Source organism: Diadema antillarum, unplaced genomic scaffold, assembly GCF_040938485.1.
Source record: "Diadema antillarum isolate AM-2024a unplaced genomic scaffold, OU_Dant_1.0 seq00001128_RagTag, whole genome shotgun sequence".
Classification (NCBI taxonomy): domain Eukaryota; kingdom Metazoa; phylum Echinodermata; class Echinoidea; order Diadematoida; family Diadematidae; genus Diadema; species Diadema antillarum.
Genome location: NW_027271941.1, coordinates 606,566 through 622,751, shown reverse-complemented (window position 1 = coordinate 622,751; position 16,186 = coordinate 606,566). Strand labels below are relative to the sequence as shown.

Here is a 16,186-nt window from a genome sequence, read left to right as displayed (position 1 = left end):
TGACCCATTTGAATCGGGTGACTCCATTCCTAGACTATACCCTATGTATCACCAAAGAGCTCACTCGGTTCCAATTATGATTAGTAAGTGCACATTCATACAATTATGTGCAGTCTCTCAGAAAGATTAATTAATTTTTATAGATTACTTACATATACAGTATGTACATTTACAGTTTGGAAAAAGATTGATGAAATTTAAAGAAAATGGTAGCTTTTGGAAATCCTGCTGTATTTCTCATTTCTCTGTAGAATATAAAGATAAAAAGTAAAAATTATACTTTTATTTAAGATTTACTGAAGTGAGTTTAGCTTTATCATTAGTAAGCTGAATTTGTAACATACACATAATTCATGTTTATATTCTGCATGCTTTATGCATTTATCAATTGTGATTTTCAGTTAGATCATGTTCATGATTGCTTTTCCATTGAAGTGGTCAACATATTTACTTGAAGTAGATTGATAGTTACGCTCAATTGCAAGCAAAACTTTCTTATCTTGTCCTGGGAGATAGGCATCAATCGATCATCCCTATTGTGGGACTTTATGTGACTAAAATAGCATGCGTGCTTGCCTCAGGCCGGGTTATTTGCTTTTTCTTCCTCTTCTTGGGGGTGCCCGCTAAGTTTACTCTACTCTATTAGCATAAGAAAAGACAGACGGACGCTCGGTATCTCTTTGCCAAAGTTCTTAACTCGTTACCAAGCAACGCAACGCTTGAATCCAAGAATCTGCTGGGGGCCGCGTGGGTGCCGCCTCCCGTAAATTGACCTTTGACCTTGCCTCGTCGGTGTCTGATCGACGAGATCGAGTTTAGAATGGCTGCTGCAGCTACACTACACACACACACGTACACACACTCTCGATCTCACATGCATGCAGCGCTGATACGGTTGTAAACGCGCTGGCTATGCTGTAGTAAACGTGGGGGAGAGAAGAGGCGCAAGAGTTCGGAGAGCGTGGGAAAGGGTTCGTGTTGTGAATGGGATCAGGGCTGCTTTCACCGTACCGGAGTGATTTCTCTATACCTTCGGAAACACTGTTCAAGTGGGTACTGTAAATTTGATGGTATATTGTATATCGGATCATCTAAACATATTTTAAGCGCACTATCGTACCTGCTGCTGCTGTCGTATTTGTCACGGTACGCAACGGTTTACCGACTTCTTACCCGCCGCCGCGCTCCGCAGTATGTACTGCTGAGCTCACGTACCGCATATCGACCAGCTGTCGTTTTCTAACACGCCTTCATTTCGGCTCTGAACGGCCAAAATACGGAATTTGGGCGAACGCTGCACGTTCTAAACACAATCGATCGACCACCTTAACATATAATGTGCCAACATTTAGCTTCAATTTCGCTTATTTGACGGAGGATATAGCAAGGAAGCTAAAGAGCTAAAGCCAGAGTCGACTGTTGATTAAAAATGTCTGACAAGGACGAGCGATTGGAACGTGTTATACAGGTTAGTATCAAACAGTCCCAAACATTGCGATTTCTGTTGGTTGCAAGGTGAAAATGTCGCTTGTGTAAAATTTACAAGAATTGTACCTTGTATTGTAGTAGACACTCCATGACAGTTTGATTATGACTCTGAGATGGGTCATTGTAGCTGGTGGCACTTGTCTTAATTTAGGAATAGATTTCTAGAATCTAACGTTAATCGTCGTTAGATCTCTATGATGTTGAACTGAAATTGGAATTTAAACTTTAATTAAATTTAAATTTAAAATTTACCTTTTCTTTTTTCATTGCAGCTAAAACTCCTGTTTGTGTTGGGTGCAGATGAGTGTGAATGGTGCATTGTGAATTGCGCTACCACTTCAATTTTCATGTTGGACTTGTCAACCTGAAAACGGTGTGACTGAGACTTATGTTTCCCTTTCACTGTAATACCCTCGACTGTACTGATACTTTTTTCTTCAAAAGGTGAATAAAATGCTTGAGTGCTGTAGTGTATTGAAAGAGTGATGGTGTAACTTTTTGTACAAACAAGGAATTATCAGAATCACACAGAAACAGGGTTTGCCTCCTGAACACCTTTTAAGCATGTTCAGATTTTCATTACTGGCTGGACCATCGTACAAGTAAATGAGCATCACAGTACAATCTCCATCTGGACGTAGGTCTTATAATAAACACTCATTAACAGTTTGCATGTATCCACAACTGCTGGAGTCATAGCTACACCTAATCCACTGTAGAAAGGCACTAATTTACATGCCTAAAGTGCTATGCTTAGCTGTGCTCCCAGTATAGTTTCATGTACAAGTTGCTTCAAGGGATTACTACATCAAGGTATCAAGAAATCTGGCACATTGCCGTGTTCTCATCTTGTATACGATTACTGTACATGTGTGGCCAATGACAGGGTAAGCCAAATTTATCGAACATCACACTCTTTAAATGAAAGATATTATTCAGAGGGGAAGAAATTTGCATCTGAACCTTCACCCCCCCCCCCCCCCCCCCCCCCCTGAATAATATCTTTCTTTCATTTAATATGCCTTGTCCGCCTTGGACTACTTAACATAACAATGTCGGAATTTCGGAGCTTGGGTATTTGTTCCATGTTCATCGTGTCACTGCCGGCAACCAGGGACAGCCTGGTGGTAGTGTCGCTGCCCGGATAGCAGTAGATGACAGGTTCGAGTCCCGCTGGTTCCTTTTTTCCGACATGTTTGTCAATTTACAGATCAGCAGTTGCGATCTTAATTTGTAGAGGGAGACAAAGTGAAGAAATTTGCATCTGATCACACTCTTTGTTACTGAATATTGCTACAAATTTGTATGTGGGTGAAATGACATAATAGCGATTTTTTTGTTTAAACTTGAATAGTGAAACATTGAACATTATCTAAGGAGTGTGTGGCGGTGATGCTCCATGACCGTGTGGTTGAATTATGTGTGGCCGATCTAATACATACAGTAGCAGTACATTGTATCGGCACCCGCACCAAGGTTTGACCCTACGTGCAAAAGCATTTAGTTTCTACATAGAGCAGATGGTCGAGTTTTGGATGGTGTTGTGGTCGAATTGTGGGCAGCTTATCTTAATCCATTTAGTGAATAAAATTCACCCCCAAAAATTAATAATAATAATTCAGAACCGTCAGAAAAATAAGAGCTCATACTGTAATCTAATATTGTCAAGAGCTGCTCATATTGGCAGAGGCTAGTGGACAATAATTTCATGTTAAATTTCATCAAGACAAAACACTCATGATGAAAGTCTTTGACTTCGTACAACTGCAACATTTTTTATGCTGGGTGTATCACAGAAGTCTCCAGGCTTGTTTGTAATGGGTTTCCCCTGATCCATTGTGCATTGTTATAACTTTACTCTGGAGTGAGTGAAGCCTAGTGAGTACTGTACAGTGGTGCTTCTCATTGAAAGATATGCTTCAGTGCACACTTAAGGTACATTGTAGCTACAGGTGGTAAGGCCTAGCTACATTTGTATACAATTGACCATGAGAAACCTGGCTTTTTCTTCTTCTTTAGGATACGTTGCACATATTTAAACAAATACAATTATTATAAATTGTTTGAATAGCAAATATCAAAGCATCCTGATATTTTTCAGACTGCCTCTGAAATGGGTGTCCAATAATGAAAAAAAAAAAGATTTTTGGCAATGTTTAAATTTCATGTGTGTCGATCATGAAGAAATTAAATGTTTTGTTTTGCCTGAAATCAAGCTATTGATTTTTATGGAGAGTTGCAACTATTTCTATCCTGCCCAAAGTTGTCCTAGACAGCTTTGCTTTTAACTGGCAGTCATTCTAATAAAGTCAAGTCACATCAAGGCCAGCCAGAGCACTTTCTTTGTTATATCCAGTGCAGAGCAAATTTGGTTAGTAATTGCCCTTCTTAGGAGAGAAAGAGCTTTTGTAAATCAGCAAAGCCTGAAGATGTATTGTAATCCAACACAGGGTTCAATGGTATGCATGAATGGAGCAGGCCTGGGAGCTTTCCCTTACTGCTGAGAACAGATAATTGAAAAGGGGCTCTGTACTATTTTTAAAGTCCATAGCTTTCTTGGCGGGAACTGCTCAAGTCTTTGACTGAATTGATCCCGCGTAAATTTACATAACACTTGAAAGACATTAATGTTATTAGATGTTATTTTTACATTCCAGGGGACCTCCTTTAATGTCTTGTAAACTTGAAACCTTTTAAGAATAGTCTTATTTGCCATAGTGCATTGTACATTGTTATCCAAACATTTGACAGAAATTATATTGTGAATTTAAATTAAAATTGAGTTAAGGTAAGAAATATTGAATCTAAATGGAGTTATGTTTTCCCCCAAATGAGAAGTTTCCAGAACACAAAATGTACAAACGCTGTGACATTACAATGCGCTTCACGTATTTAGGATTCATACGTGTACAGTACAATAGTTTGTCGTGCTCAGTGGGCTTTCTTTGTGATTATACATGAACTACGGTGGTGTATACATGGAACAGTTCAGACCTTAACTGTATTACCCCCCCCCCCCCCCCCCCCCAAAAAAAAAAAAAAATGCAAAGTTCATTCTAGCTCATTCAAAGCTTCAGCTGAATTCAGAATTCAAGGAGCAGGTTAAAGCCCATTGCTGTTTCTGTGTAGTAGTATGCAGCATGTGGACTGTGTATACTATTCACTGTGCTTGCACCCCAATGGGATAATACAAGTACCTTTAGCTGAAGCTACAATAGAAGTACAAGTAGAGTCAACAAGAGATCATGAAGTAAACTGGATTATTCAAGCTTTACCACATCAAAGACTCAGTAAAACTATTAAGCTAATAAAGTCAAGTTTGTACAAACGTGTTTGCCTGTTATCTGTGCCCAGGGTGTGTGTGACATACCACAGTCTCCAGGCATTCTGCCCATGTGCACAGTTGGAACTTGTTTAGGGTCACCATGGGAAACTAACTCGAACTGAGTTTGAGGCTTTTGTTAAAGAAAATATGGTTATTTGAAATATTTGTTGGGAGAAATATGGTACACTGACAGTAGACTTTAATAGTGTATAATGTATGGGGTATGTGTAGACCTGTATTTTCCTTTGATGTTCTCAGCCTTTAATAGGCATTTTTTTTTTTCATTTCTTTTCTTCTTCTTCTTCTTCTTCTTCTTCTTCTTCTTAGATGCTGATAAAATAAGAATAATAAAGGAGTCACTATTGATTTGTATTGTCATGTGTGAAATCAGAAATATACTCATTAGTTCATATTCAGTAAATGCATGATACATCCCAATATTAAGATGTTGCATTAAACTATAGAATAACATAAAGTGTACTGCTAATAGCTTGTAATTTTTTAGGAGTGTTCTATTGTTTAACTCTTTGACAATGCACCATACCTGTATGTTCTATCAAAATCACATATTAAAAGAATCAATGTGACACATCCAGTATGAATGGCTTTGTTACATTCATATTCTATTGAAAGTATCTTTTATAGAAGATGAATGTACAATGTATACAAATAGCATCAACAGGGTACTTTGTGACTTACAGTCTGTGTTATTTGATTCCCTCTGTCAACAAAGCATCTTTCAACAAGCCAGCCGTTGAGGTCTAGGGTTCTTGGTTAAATATTCTGATGCTACCTGCAAAGTCTCAGATTTATTTTCTTGCAAATCCAGTACGTTATCGCTTTATGTTCCCCTTGCATTCATTGGACATATTTGGGAGAAGAGACGGGGGGAGCAAAAGATGGAGCAATAGAGAAAGGAATGAGGGGGAAAAGGAGAAGAAATATTCTTCCTACAATGTACTCTTCAAGTTTGGCTAGCCCTGCAGGGGGTTGCTGTTTCAAAGCTGCCGGATCAGTACATTTGGCTAAGGATTGGAGAAAGATGGACAGTTTGAATCCAGTTTGTCGTCGTGCACATGTCTGTCATGAGAGGTTGTGTTCAGTATGCCTTATGGCCTTCTGTATGATTTTCAAACTTCGGTCTTCAATAATATACTGTAGTTTAGTGACACTGGTGAGATGAATGTTCACATTCAGGTTGCAGGAAGAGTCAATTTCAATCTGATGGTAAGTGTTTCAATCTAACTATTAACTGTAGATCTGAATTACATGCAGTAGATTGAAAAGATTACAACGGACTCCCTCACTTTGATCTAATAGGGAAAGAAGATTTGTTTTTCACTTTAGAGAGAAAAAGAGTGAGTAGCAACTTCATGGACAAAATTGTGTTTTGTGAACTGTTAGTAGATATTCGTCTCAGTTTACATTGTAATTACCTTTCCTTTTGAACTCAGAAATTGGAACAGACTGTACTATCTCACGAAAGCAGCAACGGAGAGATCACACCCCCTGTGAAGGGGGAAGGGGACACCACCACCAAGGTACCGGCCCGCATCCGGGAGATCGTCACCAAGAACCTCGCGGCCGACGACGCAGACCTCGACTTTGACGGGATGGCGGGGCGCCACCCCGCCGTGGACTCTCTCCAAGAGGAGAACCGCATGCTGCAGAACGAGCTGAGCAGGGTTGAGGACCTCCTCTCGGCCAGCAGGGCGGACCGGGATGAGCTGGCCATCAAGTACCAGGCTCTGGCAGATCGGGTAGGTATTCCAGACATCACAACCATTCTGAATTTGGAGGAAAGAATCTGAATTTTGACCATTTCCAGCACCTGATTCAAGAGGAGTTTCCTATGGATTCTTCCAGATAATTTTACTACACACTTCTATGGGAACTGCTCTTTCTTTCCTACTTTTGAGCCAAATCATCCCTATTTTTCAGTCAGAAAAGTTTGGAGGTATGGAATTGCATGAACTTCGAGACTTAAAAACTAAACTTGCTATAGATTTATAAGTGAACTTTCTCATTACTACTGGCGGTCAGGTATCACATGAACTTTGAGACTTAGCACCAACTTGTCATTTCAGTTAACCTCAAAATTTTAAATTTCCACCAGCAGCTGTGAAATGTGCTGTAGGAAGACATCAGTGGTCTTTATGCATTACAGCAGCTTTGAGAGAATCCAGAGCACATTTGAAAATATTTCACCCGAGTATTACAAGTGACTGTTGGGCTTACCGTTAAATGAAAAGATGAGTCTTTATATGTGGGGATGTTAAATCTCATCATTTCATGTTTCAGACACTCACAATGTATGATGAGAAAATTGAGCTGGATGCTACTACAGTGCACTTGTACTTTTAGTGACTTTAGGGCACCATGGGTAAACTACCATGCCTGTGTGTTTGCGAGTGGTGTACATGTATTTGAACCAGAGTCTTCTGCAGATGTCTGTCTGGAATGAGGGAACAAAATGTTTACCTAATCTCCCACTGTGACACAGTCTGGTCCAGATACAGATATGATGTGCCCAACGAAAAAGATCAGTGACATGGCCACTATAAAATGCAAAACCATATTCAAAATAGCGGTGCTAGTTTCTGGCTGATGGTATACTGTAGATGTGTGCACCAGTACTATGACTCATTGTAGCTCTGTGTTTGTAGGGTTGCTGGTAGAGAATTTACAGATATCTGGGTTATATCAAAACACTATCTGTAGTTCACAATTGATAGTGTTCAAACCGGTTTTAAAGGACTATAAAATGATGTGTCTGTTTAAGCGATGCACTAAAATGCAGGTTTAAAAATGAGCCTATTTCTTCCAAATTATTGTGCATTGCTCCGTACGCATAAATTTGTGTAAAAGGAGTCTGCTGTGTGTAGGACAGACTGAATGATCGCTCTCACGTCAGTTTGGTCAAAGCTGGCATTAATAGAAATCACAGGTGAATACAGAATTTGCTCATTGAAGAGAGACAGAAAAGAAAAATATTCAAAAGTCGACTTCATGACATAAAAGTGTTTCTACCCCAAATAAAACGTTGACAAAATGCTCCTTAATATTAAACAACAAGTGTAAGAGGAGAGACAAGTTTTCATTTCTCTTCAACTATTGTACAATGTGTCAACTTTTAATGATGACATTTTAGTTTTGCCTTGGTATGAAATATCTGATATTTAACATACATTGCAGTTGTTTGCACGAATGCAAGCAGATGTTGCCTAGCCACCAGCATTGTCTACAACTGCAATCTTGAGTAGCTGACCCTTTGTGTATGAATCTGACTTTGATCTTTGTGGAGCCAGATGAATGTTTCTATCAAGATTTGTTTTGTGGCATTATACAATTCACCATTAACAAGCAAACTTCAGGAAATAATCCTGACAGACATACAAACTAGCTGACAAACATACAGACAAGCTGGTGTGAAGAGGAAGTTCACATAAAAAACATTTGACTGACGCCATGGAGTGATTGTGAAACTGAGCTAATGAGTCGAAAAAGCGACGGGTGAGTACAGGGCCATGCTCATTTTGACAAAAGGACGTCTGGTATTGACCCAAAGGACAAGTGTGATTCTGGTGTGCCAGTTCCAGGACAGGTACTATACAACCTTCTGCTTATTGCAGCACACAAAGACATTTATGTTTCCCTTTGCCTTGAGAAGAAGATGGAACATGGGCGCAGACAATGGCCACCATTGATCTGTTGATGACTGAATGCTCCATCCCAAGGTCTGGGCAGTTCCATAATGTAAACAGAACTGCCGGAAACAATGGACTGGTTCCCCTATTGGGTGTTTTTCAAAACTCCAGGGTTAAAAACGGACAAATGCGACGCGGACGATGCCTCAAACACGTTCGGTAGTAAAGTCACTTCGTGCGAACTTTGACCTCATCATGCAATCTTAAGTGTTTGACATTCACACAGTTACTTTGAGCTATCAGCTCAGAAGGGCATGATTTAATGAACCCAAACATCCTGCACTGTTATCTGTGTGCATGGAGTCCAGTTTATATTTGAGCGTGGATGTGATGGTTTATTCAGATAGCATGACAGTTGTTTCCAAATGCGCATTACCCTACTACATGTAATACTCTGTGCAAGAGATTCAATTGTACACAGGGAGTATGTACAGTCTTTTTCTCAGCAAGTTTAGCCCTAAAGGTGGAGATTGTATGTCAAGCTTTACACCTCCTATAGCTGAATCCGTCTTGATCCAGTGAAATGTCATATTTCGGTGTATAATAGAAATGAAGATTCACAAACAAATAATACAAATGAGGAGGGTCAGCTACACTAAGTATTCAAAAGCCACTATTGAACTTTAAGATATAGTGCATGGTTATTTGCGTATTTAAAATAAAGTGCATGGTTATTTGCGTATTAAATGCACAATGTGTAGAACACCCGCCTAAATGCCCATCTATGGAAGTGGGAACTTTTTTTGTATTATTTGATTTATTTTATTCTTATTTTTTTAATGCCTAAATGTGGTATTCTGAAAATCTTCCTTGAGAAGTTTCTTCCTAAGTCAGAATGTTAAAAAGTGCCTAGGAAAGACAGATTTGGTATTCTGAAATTTCTCCCGAGAAACTTCTTAATGCAAATTAGGCCATCCTTATCCCCACCCACTGTTCTTTCTTAAACCAATACGAAATGCCATGTCATAAGGAACCAATCAATGACAATTGCATGGTATCAGGTTAACAATACACATGTGCTTGGCAGACTGTCCCATTTTTCCATGCTCTTTTCGCTCATGGTATATAAAGCACATGTTGCGCGCAGTGAATGACAACTGCAAATCATGATGTTTTGCAGCTTGCTATTATGATCTTAGCAACGTACCCTCAGGACAGGGGTGGGGCTTTCCTAATAATCTTCCTAAAATTCTTTCCTAAGTGCAGTTTATCAACTTCTTCCTGTAAGTCAGAAATTTGCATATCTTTCTAGGATTCATCCTCATTTGCATATTTTCCTAAGTTTTTTCCTTAGTTTAGGAAAAAGGTTAGGAAGAAACTTAGGAAGATTTTCAGAATACCACTTTGGGGAAAAAATCCTGACTTCGGCAGAAAAATCTTCCTAGGAAGGATTTCAGAATACCACCCCTGCTGTTTTGCAGCAAACCGATGGCATTCCTTGGGTTAAGGTATATTTACTGTAGTTGCAAAGTAATTAAAAGTGCCTAATGCAAGGACAGAAAGTGGAAGCAAATAGGAGGCAGTTTAATTATCAAGAGAGAGAGAGAGAGATATTATCAATTAAAAAAGAAGCAAGCAAACAACTGTTCATTAGGAGTATTACATCCAAAGTATAGTTTCAGGGCCATCATGGCAGGTTGTAGTATTATGTTCCATAGAATGGGTTGGGCTTTTAGTCGTTGTAGCTCTCAGACGTGTGTGTACTGATGGGGAACGCAGTGAGTAGAGGTGTTACAGGAGTAATCACTTGGCAGTTGGCACCCCATCAAACTCTAGTCAAGCATATCGTCAAGGTGAATTTAAATACTTAAAAGCATGAAAATGTGGAAGTTTATATAATGCTTGTTTGTAGTCATCGAGGTGCTATTCACACAGAGAGTGTCCACTTGTGCTGAGAAGTTACAGGAAGTTGTTCTGTTCCTGTCGCGAGTTTCCCTGAAAGACCGGCTTGCCACGCTCGCCGCTGTTGACTAATGATTAGCTTGGCCAGTTCCTGGACACGTTGTCAGGCAGTCTGTTCCTTGGGAATCACTTCCTAGGTCGGCCAGCCAAACAGGAAGTTTCCAATCTTAACCCTTCTGTGCACACGCGTTTGAAGTGCTCTACTACAGTTGTAGTTTCGATGGATTGTTAGGGCTTTACACTGTATGTGTGTAGCAAAGGCAAGCGTCAGTTGGGCTGTGTTTTAAAGCTGAACGTGTCGCAGAGCCAGCGGCAAAAGTCAAAAGAGGCAGCTTCTTCTATGCTTCAGGATGTAAACTTCGGGACTGATACCTCAGAAATGTGAACAAGGTCCATCTGATTGTTAAAATCATGGTAAGAAGTAAATCTTCAAATTTCATCTTGTCATTTCAAAGTACACTTTAGGTTCAAGTTGAGATTATTCTTGGTACCATGAATAGTCAATATTGCCATGTACATGTATACAGCTATGTGTGCAGTCTTCAGTGGTAAAGCTAGATATAAAAGTGTATGATACAAGTGGCAGCATAAACTGTTACAGCTGATCCACACGCTAGCTACAGTCTGTTTTGTTGTTCCATTATAGATTTTAGTACCTGCTGCAAAGTATTACAGCTGTACATGGGATGCAATATTCTTTCGATGAGTGTTTAAAAGCTGTACTCTATGACTTCAGTAGCATGAAGCCCATCTGTAGCCTCTGCAGCATCTTGGATCCCATTACTTTGATGTAGCTTCCTACAGTTTTCTTGTATTTAATAGTGCAAGGAAGCCAGCTTTTAATAGAGCACTGTGTTAAAACTGAAAGTGGAATGGCTGATGTGAAGAACATTGTAGGCTCTCTTTGTGCGGTCATGCTCGTGAACGATCATTTTTATTAGATACAACTTGTATCTAGTCATATGTGCCGCGCTGCATATCGATGTGAGTTCACCACTTCCTGTTGTTTGTTCGTATAGTGTGAAGGTTTTTTTTTTTTTTTTTCCACTAGATTCAGAACAGTTTTCTTGGCAATGTGCCAGTGGAAACAATGAACACATAAACAAGAAAGCAAACAGTCAACTGTACATTATGATCCACATTACGTTGTATGTAGCCTTTTGTGCAGGCCTTTCACATTATATTAGTAGTGAATCACTTTGTAATGATGTTCCGAGTTTGCATAAAAGCACGCTTCGTCATTGAACTTTGGTCCGTCTGTCAATCTCTCCGTTCCTCGGGGAGAGTTAAAGTTTGAATGCCCGATGAGTGCACTCTTGTGTATTTAGTCTCATTAATCAGGAAGACTGGCTGACCAAAGAGATGATTTTAATAGAAAGAAAGCTGTAGAGGCGGAGTGCTCACAATATATCACTCGGTGAAGGAGACGCTGGTCTTCTGCTTGTAGTGAGACAGAAAGCAACTGTACAGTAAACTCCTCCCCACCTGAATGAGTATGTACACACAATCTATGCCTTTTTGAGCTGGTAGTGTGGAGAGAGTGTATTGTGCCTTTATAATCATGCAAAGTGTACATTGTAAGCATAATTTATGCAATATGGTGATGAATCAGATCATGCAATTTCAGCATTGTACAGTAATTTGTCATTTAAAATATTTTGTGAAGATGGTATTTCACAAGCATTTCAGATAATCTCTCAATTGCTCCAATTCATGAGTAAGAATCACATCTTTTGGTAAATGAGAAATAAGTATTGCCATGAGAAAAATTTAGTGATTTCCAACGTACATGTAGACGGCCTTTACATTTCTAGAGAGCACAGTTACATTTCTGTGGTAGTACAAAAATTTGTGTAGGCGATATTTTCACCAGTTAATTTCACGTCACTCAATTGATATGAATCAGAAAAACAAGAAGACTATGGCAGGCTGATGTATTGTGGAAAGTAATGTAATGAACTAGATTCAGAAAGACGATTGCTGTTATAGATCATGCAAGGGAAGTGGCCGAGTTACAACAAATGCACACTACAATGTACATCGAAGAATACGTGCTGTCCTCTTTTCACTTCTGAACAGCTGAAGTTGAGCAAACTCAGTTCTCCAGGCTGGTCTTCAAGTGTTGTATCCACTTGCCCAGACACCTGGAACAGCATTGTAGACACTGACAACAAATCATGAAATGTACTCATTCCGCAATGTATTCGTAGAGCTGCATCATTTGATCTTGTTGTTTTTCCTGGAGTTCAGTGCATGTACAATAAGTATGCAATAGATCCAGTGGGCTCCCTGAGGTGTTCTGGTAGTTGGCCAGGGTGATTTCCCTGTTGGAATCCTTGGTTTCCCTTTTCACACCAGCTTTCATGGTTTCCACGACTGCAATCTTCCTTTGTTCATTTTATTATGACTGAATCACATGATCCTTACACTTGACCTTGGTCTGACCTTTGACCTTGATGTAAGCGTATATCCGTGGTACCAAGAATTTCCTTCAGAGATGCGTGCATGAAGTGCGCTATGCAGGTGTGCATCTAGGCATGCATGCATTTGAAAAACTATTACGTCTCAATACCTAATTGAAGGCCTATACCACATTACTGAAATCAGGTTTAGGAGTAATACTCATTGAATTTTACACCTTTTTTTTTCCCACTATCAATACTTATAATACTTTTGTACATGTACAACTCTGTACCTAGTGAATGGTAAATGTCCACTACGTCCTGTTTGAAGCTATGCATTGTAAGATTTGTAAGATTTGTAAGATTTTGTAAGATTTTATTGACTCTATCAACCCCCTCTCGGGGTATGAGAGTACAAACATATTTACAATGCATACAAAAATATAAGTGGTATGTACATGTGAAAATAACAGATATGAATAAATATGTTTACAAAACAAAGCGTAAAGGACGTTTAATAACTACTCTACCACTACAAACATGTACGTGTACAAACATTCACATCTACTTTACTTTCTACAAAAATACTGTCTTTCTTCTTTGGTATTGAAGAGAACTGAAACATATAATAATTCTGACAAATTTGGCTAGTTTTTTCAAATGGCAAGCATTAGTTGAATTGAATAATTTGGCCATATGTAATGCACTTGGTCTACTGGCCGTCAAGCTACAATGTACTTGGTAAATATAGTAATCTCTCTTTGTTGAAAAAGGGACAAACAAAAATATAATGAAATTCATCCCCTATATCGTCGGATGAACAGATAGTACAATGCAATTCATCTGTCAAGCTTGCATCAAACCTGCCCTTATTAACGGGTAATCCATTAGATCTCAGAGTGTGTAGATTAGGAATTTTTGCATTATTTCTATAATGTACAGTACAGTGTACAAAGCTGGGACCACCATTGATTAGGAATAGAGAAAATCTCTCTCTCTCTTTTTTTTTTTTTTTTTGGTGCCAATTGGAACTCTATTGTACTCCCTGTAATAGCACCTGTATGCAGTGTGCAAAGTTTGAACCACCATTGAATAGAAGAAGAGAAAACGTGGTCTTGAGAATGAATGTTGCTCAGCATGATCATCATGTATAAGGACAAAATATTTTACCCAAATTGTCCTTCTTGACCAATCTGTATAAATGGGTGCCTGGCAATCCCAGGGTGGTCAAATTAACAATGACAGGTCCCTCAGGTAGAGCAGTAGTACAGTGGACTCCCATTATAACAAAGTCCTTGTGACCAGCTGTTCTCTTTCATTTTATTGAGACTTCATTACGACTGAACAAATAAACAATAAAAATGAATGTAGAGCTGATAATGTTGCGGCCTGAATTTTTACTTCGTTGTAACTGAAATTTCGTTATAACCGTGTTCGTTGTTTAGAGTGCACTGTAATCCCAAAGAGGGACCTCCCTTGATCAATAATACCATGTTATTTTGATCATGATTATGAGGATATGATGATGATGATGATGATGATAATAATAATTACGACAAGGAGGATGAGGACAAGGAGAGAGAGGAGGATTCTAGATCGGTCATTATTACCTATAAATAGGAGAAGGCAATGAATATCTTTAATATTTAGTCATATAGTAGTAGTAACGATGATTATACAAAGTAACATAGTTGATCTATCAAAGTAACCAGCATTGGGTGGGTTTGAGTGATTCAGAATGTCGAGTAGGGATAAAGAAAAATTTATTCTGACACCTGTTGTCACAGATTCAAACTGCTCAGATCTTATCAGATGTCCTACATTTCTGTAGCCCAGTTTGCATTTTCACTATAATTTTCCAGAAACTCATATGACCTTCACTTTTTGCTTTTGGCGCATATCATCATTTTATAAGAGCCTCCAATGGCCAGGTCAGCACCCACCTCGATTAACCCCCCTCTTCTTCTATAATGTCTTCTATTCAAGATGATAATGTAGATTTCGCACCCAAACAAAAACCTGTACCCATTCTGCATTGATCTCCCCTGGTCAGTGGAACGATGTCAGTCCATTCAACAGCACGAAGCTTGACCAATTGTCCACCCCTTCTTGCTTGAGTAGTTTCCGAAAAAATAATCCCCCTCCACTTCCTATAAGAGGATTGCTCCTGAGTGCCTTTCCCTCAACATCTCATTTGCATATGAAGGGGGAGGGGACGCCATCCCTCTCAATCATGTGACCCCCCAGCTGAGTCCAAACTGTTAACGGTTAAACAGGCTGCCTATGCATATTCATGAAAAGCCAGGCAGCCAATCAGGAAGCTCCTGACACTGAAGAGTATACCTTGGAACACCTTTTGACTGTATGATCTGAAAGTCCCTGACTTGAGCAGTGAGAGTTAAACGAGATGAAGAATATGGCAGTTGTGAGATGAAAGAAGATTAAAGGTGAAGGAATGTTTCATTCTCACCAATTTTGAAACAGGCACTTGTCACCAGACAGCGTCATGCTCCTCAAGGGGTGCAAAGTTAACCTACTTACATCTCAATCAGATTAAAATGTCACAATAAGTTTGTCTCTGTGGAAACTACTGCCTAGTATTTCAACAGACACCAACTTGTTGTAATATGAGAAGTAGAGAAAACGGATGATGTCCCAAAATGTATGAAAATGGCATTCACCTTCGTGATCCATATTTCCAGATGTAGCCCCTGTCAATTCTCATTCTAATCATCTACCTGCCGATCTCGATCGGGAGAAAAACATGCTTAATTTTACGCATTGTGGTGGGGCACACAGGTTGATTTAAATAATCAATACGACCTTTTGTCAATGCTGTTGTAAGGGACGCTACATGTACATCAGTACGTACAATAAAAAGCAACTGCAGTACCGTAGAATGGTTCCTGCCATTAGGCATTTGACTTTAACGGGCTGGCTGTAAACACGCCGTGTTTAGCAGTCACCTGTCGGCGCGGTGAAAGTGAAGTGCCTTTGAACTTGGATGCAGTGAGTGGCAGGGTCCAGACGAGAACTACTTGACACGATGGATTACTGAATTAATGGATTAGTTTGATAGAGAGAGAGATTAAGAGCGAGATGGATCAACATCAGAGGAGAGCGTTGGGAAACAGGGACGAGCCTGGATGGGTCAAATCGCGGATACAGCAAGCAAGTTTTATGCACGACCTCATTGCACTTTGCACTCTAACCACATGTCTATCATTAAAAAGCATTTCAATTACAATTAATTTTTTATCGCATTTGTTGTTTGTCAGGATTAACTTTTGTTCTCTATAAACTGAGAGATTGCCATCTGATATATGTGATGTTTTCAGATAAAAATATTTACTGTTTAGAGA

The 16,186-nt window shown here is 39.3% G+C and overlaps 1 pseudogene; it reads left to right on the top strand.

Annotated features, from left to right (window-relative positions):
- Positions 1 to 964: 964 nt before the first annotated feature.
- LOC139744011 (uncharacterized) overlaps positions 965 to 16,186 on the top strand; it is a 69,839-nt pseudogene continuing 54,617 nt past the window's right edge.